At 39.8% G+C, this 7,459-nt stretch overlaps 1 long non-coding RNA gene across 1 annotated transcript in view; it reads left to right on the top strand.

Moving 5' to 3' along the window:
• Positions 1–5,702, top strand: part of LOC111270112 (uncharacterized) — a 39,738-nt gene extending 34,036 nt beyond the window's left edge. The window contains exon 6 of the long non-coding RNA XR_002686139.2: positions 3,898–5,702. This is a non-coding gene — a long non-coding RNA (uncharacterized LOC111270112). The remainder of the gene's footprint in view (positions 1–3,897) is intronic.
• The last annotated feature ends 1,757 nt before the right edge of the window (positions 5,703–7,459 follow it).

Below are 7,459 nucleotides of genomic sequence, written 5' to 3'. Positions count from 1 at the left end.
TATATACTATATCATAACTAAACTTGACAAATGAAAAAATGAAGTGTATATAAAGGAAGGACAATGAAAATAGGCAGTCAGACTGCTGTATGTAACTCTGTAGGAAGTGGAAAAATGAAAATCAGCCGAGGTAGTACTTCAATTGTATTTTTTTTAACTTTATAGGTACTACTGATTAAATTATTTGCTGTGTTTGAAACAGTTTTCCCATTACCTTACGACATAATGAAAATTTAATGTAAAGTGCATCGAGGCTTGTTGGATACGTGTAGGCCTCTACAATGGCCTCCGTGATAGAACATACGTTTACCCACTAAACACATAGAATAATTAGGGTTTTAAGGCGGATATGAACACACTTCGTTCTGTGGCCGTCTAAGGCGATACCTAACGGCGGTACCGGACGTAAAACTAAAAACATATTTGAGTCCTTTTAACAATTTACTCCGACGGCATAACAATACATTAGCAAGACAGCTAATAAACTTTTTTAGATAAAGTCGTTTTGTTCTGCTTATTAAAAATAATGTTTTCTGGCAGTTACTGTTAGATGTTTTTTTTACAAATTTTTTAATATTGCCATAGCGAAACACTTGTTAGAATAGGGTACCCAACAATCTAAAAGGATCGAAGAGAGAACGGGCTTATTATAACATATTTATCGCTTTTCGTATTGCTCAATATTTTACTAAAGTATCGGAGGGTCTCTACACCCAGATTCGAGCCTGGATCGTCTCTATGTTAATACTAGGCACTTCACGTTATCATTGCGGCATCATAGGACGTTTATAATGCCATTTTTTAATCCCTAAATATTAATCTACCAAGCTGCTTTATTTAGAGAGTACTTTTTCCTTTGTTTTTTCTTTGTTTAACGTGTAAACCCATAACCCATTATTTTTTGAACAAATGCATGAGAGGGACGCTTTGCGATGATCACACAACCAACAACGTCGCGGTATTAAATAAAGTCATTGTGTTATATCAACACAAAGATTGCATCCTGATATCTGCCAGAAGTCATCGAGTTAATGGAGACCGAGTGAGTGGCAAAAAACACAGAGCTCAGTAACTTTCTTCCGATAAGATCACTTGTTAGTGCTGTAGCGCACATGGTCAGTATACTCTTTCTCGACGTAAAGGGTTCCCTCGATTGCTCTTCCTCAATAATATGAGTGCATTCATGGTACACGATTTAACATAAGAAATGCCCTGTTCAACTGTATCTAATGTTTTACAAATCGAGACAACGAAACTGACGATTACGTACTGAAATTTGACGTTCCAACAGCTTTTAGTAGAAATCTAATGAAAGATGTTCCAGGACCTAAATCGTCTCTGCCCTAGGAATGGCGGCGCGTCTTAACGTGTATGCAAAGTCAAATCGATTACAAGATACAATACTGCATTCGGGCATAAGTTACTAACTAATAATAAGTAACTAACAGCATAGGCAAGTGAACGACGATAAGCATTGACTGCAACAATCGGTGCTTAAAGAACAATCACACGCTCTTGCTACTTGCATGACTGTGAATACACAAATAGGTTTCTTATTTACGGGAAGATCTCTGTTAGAAGAAAAAGGACCTAGAAAGAAGTTTGAGATCCCTTTTATTGAAATAGTTGTCATGTGCTTAAGAAATAATCTTCGTGTTCAAAAATAAAATAATCAATTGTTTTGGTATTTGGATCTCAAATTGTGCTCGGCTCTGTAGATGCAGGACCGTTGAATAACTTTAACGTTAGAGCTTGGACAAATCATTCTAGACTTTTTTCTGGTGCCCGTGCAAGTTCTAAGAGGCTTCCCAGCTTATGATTGTATTGTAAACATAAATTCGCAGTTAGAGAAAAATGTAAGTTTAATTTAACATAGCATTGCGTTCACCTCGTATATTAATGGCCGTGAAATGTAGATCTAGATAATAATAACGAAAATACTGCTCAACTCGCTCCGCAGCTCTTGCCATTTCCCCACTTAAGAAGCAGACGGCATAAGGCGCACATCAGCAGAAATCACCTAAAACCTGTTATTTTCAGGTGTCGTTGTAGGTCCAAAACGAGCAAAGCTCAACGCATCTGCAAGCAGACGCGTCTCTGTTCACTGCCTGGCCTGATGACGGTCCTATCCACGAATCAAGTTTTAGACTTTAAACAACAACTTATGTGCGCCTCATTTACTTCTGGACTCCAAGCAGAAAACTTATTTGTCCCATTCGAAACCCCGTTCGAGCTGCGTACTCCAAAAAGAATGAACAACTTTAGAAAGCTTTGCGTATTGGGCGTGCATGTGAAGTAATCCATGTTCCAGACGGCCGCACAATGGTTTTCTTAATCCCTTATCGCAGTCGACTGGACCGAGATCCCCTGCTGTCCGTAGTGATGACGAGAATTGCTAATAAGGCTTATTCGCTTAATGGGCTTTGCCCAGAGGGCAGGCTGAACCAAACAACAGTGTACTGCCAAAATACCAGAAAGGAACAAAAGTTGATTGATTCCGATCCTTCTAACATAATTTAGACATAGTCAACACATTATACGCGATAAACTAACCATTCATTTCTATACTGACTGTATTTAGCTTAAGCATAAATATGACTATGTCCTTAGTGTAATGCACTTATCTAGATAATGTAGAAATGAAGTAAGGCTGGGAAGTACAGTCAATTAATAATTACTCATCCATTATACCATTGAGCTAGTGGCGTCACCAGCTTTTATCTTGCACAAAAACCCGAATTTAACAAAAAGGAGTATTATAGACAAAGTCAATGAACCGTAAGGCCCGTTATGAACCGAAGCCTTGAATCTTTTAGCTCTTGAATGATTCAGAAGAAAACTAGCCTACATGAGCGATACAATGCAAAGCTGTGAATAGTTGACTGTCAGATGAAAGAGTAGTCGGCGAGCCTGGTCAGTTTTGCTCCGTCCTGAGAGACGTGGCTCTGTGTCACGTAATTCCTTGTTTGGCTACGCAGGTCAGATGGCTTCATTATGAAGGCACCCAAGGAACGTGTCTAGCTAAGCGATTAGTGAGACAGAATTTGTTCATTTAAAAAGCAAAACAACGTACGCGGGTACAACAATAGGACGCATCCGGGATAGGCTTATTGATGCTGTATTTTATATTAAGAGCGAACGGGATCCTGGATTATTTATGATCGGTATGAATCCATTAAGTGTCTATGAAGAATTTCATTCCGAGCTTACGCTTACGACACTGCATTACGTGGACTAAACACCTGCCTGTACCAACATTTACAACCGGTTCTCTGATTATACGTTCTTCGTTATAATCAGAGAGTCGACCGTAGTCGAGAGTCGAACCCCAGTGTGACCCAGTACACGCTTTATCGTCATAATATTAATTTCTAAGCATTAACAATTCAAATTATGAGATACCAGCATCGTAATTCATTATGATCCAAAGCTCCCGTGACGTATAACGTGACAAAAAAAATACCTTCTATATGCGATACGTCGCGCCATTATCATCCAACACTGCACCAAATTGACAAAGAACCAGCAGAAGCCAAAGCTTCTTTCCAAGAGCGCATTTCCGTCAATGTCATTAAAATATCCGCTAAACACAGCCGAAACTACTATTATTATTGCTATATCAATGCAGCTGTCAATGTCTACGATTTTTTTAATAGGGAGGACTAACAGTTGTCACAAGAGTCATTGAAGAACAGGAAAGCAGTCTATTCATTTTCTACGTCGTAGAACATCTCACTTCATTCGGCGGCAGAATTAATCGAGATGAGGACCCTCTGCCAGTAGCGCTGCGTTTTGCTACCCCTGCTGTCACCGCATTCGCTGGTTTTACTACCGCAACAGTGATTATTATTGTCACCGCCATGATCTTTTTTGTTGTTGTTGTTTCCTCTTTGGCAGACATGGTTTCACTCGTCATCGATGCCCCCGGGGAAGAAAGAACCATAGAGGATGAGGGAGGGGCCTTCCTATGAGAGCTTAAAGGATTTGGTGTGGTTCAATAGCCGGTCGGCAACGCTATTGCTTTGCGTCTCCGACGAAAAGGAAACGGGAAAATCGAGAAGAAAATGTGAAAAGAGCGCCAATAAGCTAATTATGAATGTGGTCGACCTGATCTCAGAGGTGATGACGTTACGAGTCCTAGCTTTCCAGAGCCATTAGCGCCATAAATAGCTTTTCATCGTAAGCATAGATCGGTTCTTTTACACACGAGAAGACGAGTATGCCAAGTGAGATACAAATTTATGTTATGAGTGAATAAATTTAATGACAATCTGCTCAGAATATGTGCTCTATGGCTTTGCTGAATCTCACATATCATATGGGGCTTTTCAAATCTGTGCGAAATAATAGAGGCGTCGTAGCTATGAAAATTTGCGTTAAATCGTAGCCCGAGAATCAAGACTGGATCTGAATAGAGGCAAACTTATGAAAGCTTCAGAAGCTTGCACAAAGAATGCATGATAAGTAATAGGGGAACAAATATGAAATCACGCTACTTATACCCAAGCTGTGTGGCCATGGAGCTGTTAAAAAGGTAATTACCTCGCTTCACTAACTATGCACATAACAGTTTTATGCGATATCGTTACGTTATCTACGAACCTTTGATTCGAATTGCTAGTACATCCTCGATTTTCCCCTACATCCGAGTGCTTGCATCTATTTCGGTCTACGTACTTCTGTGATGTTTAGGTTTAAGCAACAGAACAGTTTATAAACAATGGACATAATGATAGCTATGCTGTCATTACGATCATGCACCTTTTCGTGCTTCCTTTGCCTAGTGTATGCTCTATTCGCAGTATTCACTTTGGGCCGAGTATCGTTCGGGAACAAACTATTCTGTTACGCCTCTATCTTTCGTTATGTCCTGTAAGGCATATGTCCCGCAATGCCCTTCCGGTACCATTGAACGTCGAATGCCAGATGGGCGGTAAACGAAAGCATTCTTTCCATCTACATGCTGTACTGCCTGTCCATTCGGTGTCCGTTGATCTATTCTGATGAAAAACGTGCCTTATCCTCACATTTGCCACCATGTCACTTCCCGTTATAATGATGTGACGATAGTAAGAGCAGAAAAAAACATATTATAAACAGCCAGTCATGCAGCTGAGGCAAAGCAAATCTCTAGGCTTCACCGGTTTTCGAGCAGGCATATCAAAAGAGCTACACTTCCATTCCCACCGATGTTACTAGACACATTCGCAGGACTTCATTTGAAAGATTGCGTAATATGAATGGAGGACATTATGTGTTGGGTACTAGTGGCGACGTCTTCGAGGACACACGGAGGCAAAGGGCAACTAATATAACTGATGTATAGGGCAATGTGTACTGAGGCATCTGAAGCAGGACGCTAAATTTCAAACCCATTCGAACAGTGAATCCAGATAACTATACTAAAATTGTGCTCGATAGGTGACTGTTTATTATGCCATGGAATAGTATCCTTATTACAGTGTGGCAGTAATTATAGCGTATTTGTCAAAGATTTCTTGAATAAAACAATGTGGAATAAAAAAAAACCTGAAACTAGTAGAGTACGCGAAACGTATTTTATATTACTCTACCATGAAATGTTGTAGAAGGTTTCTTGATGTTCCATGTAAGGTTGACATACTTCTGGTTAAACAGAACCTTTTTTTTTAAAAAAAGCAGATTTAACATATATATAAACAGATATAAAAGCGCTGTAACTCAGACACAGCCAAATTAAAACGCACTTGCCATTACAAATTCGTCTGTTTTTATCACAGTAATCGAATGGATGACTATTTTACTAATTAAAAATTCTTTAAAACCATCGATTCAATTATCCTTACCACGTCTTTTCGTTAGATAAATTGTACATGTTAGAATAAAAAATTTTCACTAACGTTAACAGTAAAACTTTACCAGTTCGATATGAACGTATCACTCCCATTCGTTTAGCATTAGCCAACATAAAGTTTTCCTCTGTCATTCTTTGTAATAGATTTATTTGCCCGGTCGTGCATGAAATACAGTCCAGAAGAAGCAGCAGAGAAAAATGGGAGAGTAACCAACATCGCCCATACGCGGTACCAGGTAGTAAATGTCAACCCCAAATACGACCATAATAGCTTCAACAGCAACCAGCTTGTATATGTTCTTACAATAACGTCCAACCAATTAACGAATACAAACAACTCTGGCTGGAAAAGGTAAATAGGTGTGAGCTGTGTAGCGGACGACAAGGTTAAAGGAAGGTATCGGAGCGCTATCGGGAGAGAAAAAAAAAAGAGTAACCGAATCACGCTAAATAAATGTACTACTTAACCAGCGAAAGCGCGGGAATCGGGTCTCTGCGAAAAACACATCGCAGGTAACTTGAAAAGGCCAACTGAGACGACTGCGAAACGTTAGAGATTTAGGTATTTTCTTTAAGGAAAATAGCTTAGCTGAGAAAACATCGCTCAAAGCAAGTCGATATTGTTAATAAATGCTTTGGTCTGGGATACTGTTTCTGGGCCTGGTCAAGGGCCCTGTCACACAATGTTGTAACTACACAGAGCCTCAAAGATGACGTCTATAAGAAAGCATTAACATATCGATATTTCGCAGAGAGTAGAAACACAACAGTATATATCAGTCAGTATCCTTGAACAGTAGCAGGTACACATAAGCTGCTAAAATGATATGGAATCGGTAAATAGTATAAAGATGATCATACAATGTAAATTGTGTAAAAATCCTACTGGATTACTGATTAGCACCACGACATACCTCGCACGTTTTTCTGACCCTTGTCTTCTTCTGGCGATCGTGATCTGCGGTACCTATGGGGTTATGCCAAAAGGAAGCACCCTACTACAATATACACGGGGATCTTCCGAAGGTCAGCTGGTACGTAAAAAAGAATAGTTCTTAATTAACCACCCAATCCAAGCTTCCGCAAGCAGCGCTGCAGATACGCGCACCCCCTGAGATATCTCGAAATGCAGCTTGGAAGAAAATGTAGCTTTAATATTTCTCTACTGTCATTTTTTTGCATTCCGCGAAAACTGCCTAGCCAAGCAAGAGAATTGGTCTTCTCAATTACTAGTGGCGGCTGTACTGCTTCTTAAGCTAGAACTATCTTTGCTTAAGATCTTTTCGTAACCCGGCCTAGCTTTTGTTCGTATGAAAAGAAATAAATTACGCTAAAGGAATGAGAACACCAATGGTTAAAAAGAGCACCTCGCCCCTCGGGCACTTTCACCTCAGAACATGAATCCTACTATCGTCTATATCTGCCCTTCAACCAGGGTGCTTCTCTTTGGCAACTCTTTCATTTGGCTACGCTTTTGATGTTGTCACTATTTGAGCACATGGTTGTCCTTTCCTTGCTAAACTCAGAGAAAATACAGCACTGGGTTGCAACTTATCTTGCACCGATTTTTTTCACTTCGGGCTATGTCATCTGGCTAAGTTTTTGCGTTCTCTACGGTATCCTCTG

Source organism: Varroa jacobsoni, unplaced genomic scaffold, assembly GCF_002532875.2.
Source record: "Varroa jacobsoni isolate VJ856 unplaced genomic scaffold, vjacob_1.0 scaffold_1445, whole genome shotgun sequence".
In the NCBI taxonomy this organism is placed as follows: Eukaryota; Metazoa; Arthropoda; class Arachnida; order Mesostigmata; family Varroidae; genus Varroa; species Varroa jacobsoni.
Note: the sequence above shows the minus strand (reverse complement) of the source record. Positions and strands in the feature narration are given on the sequence as shown.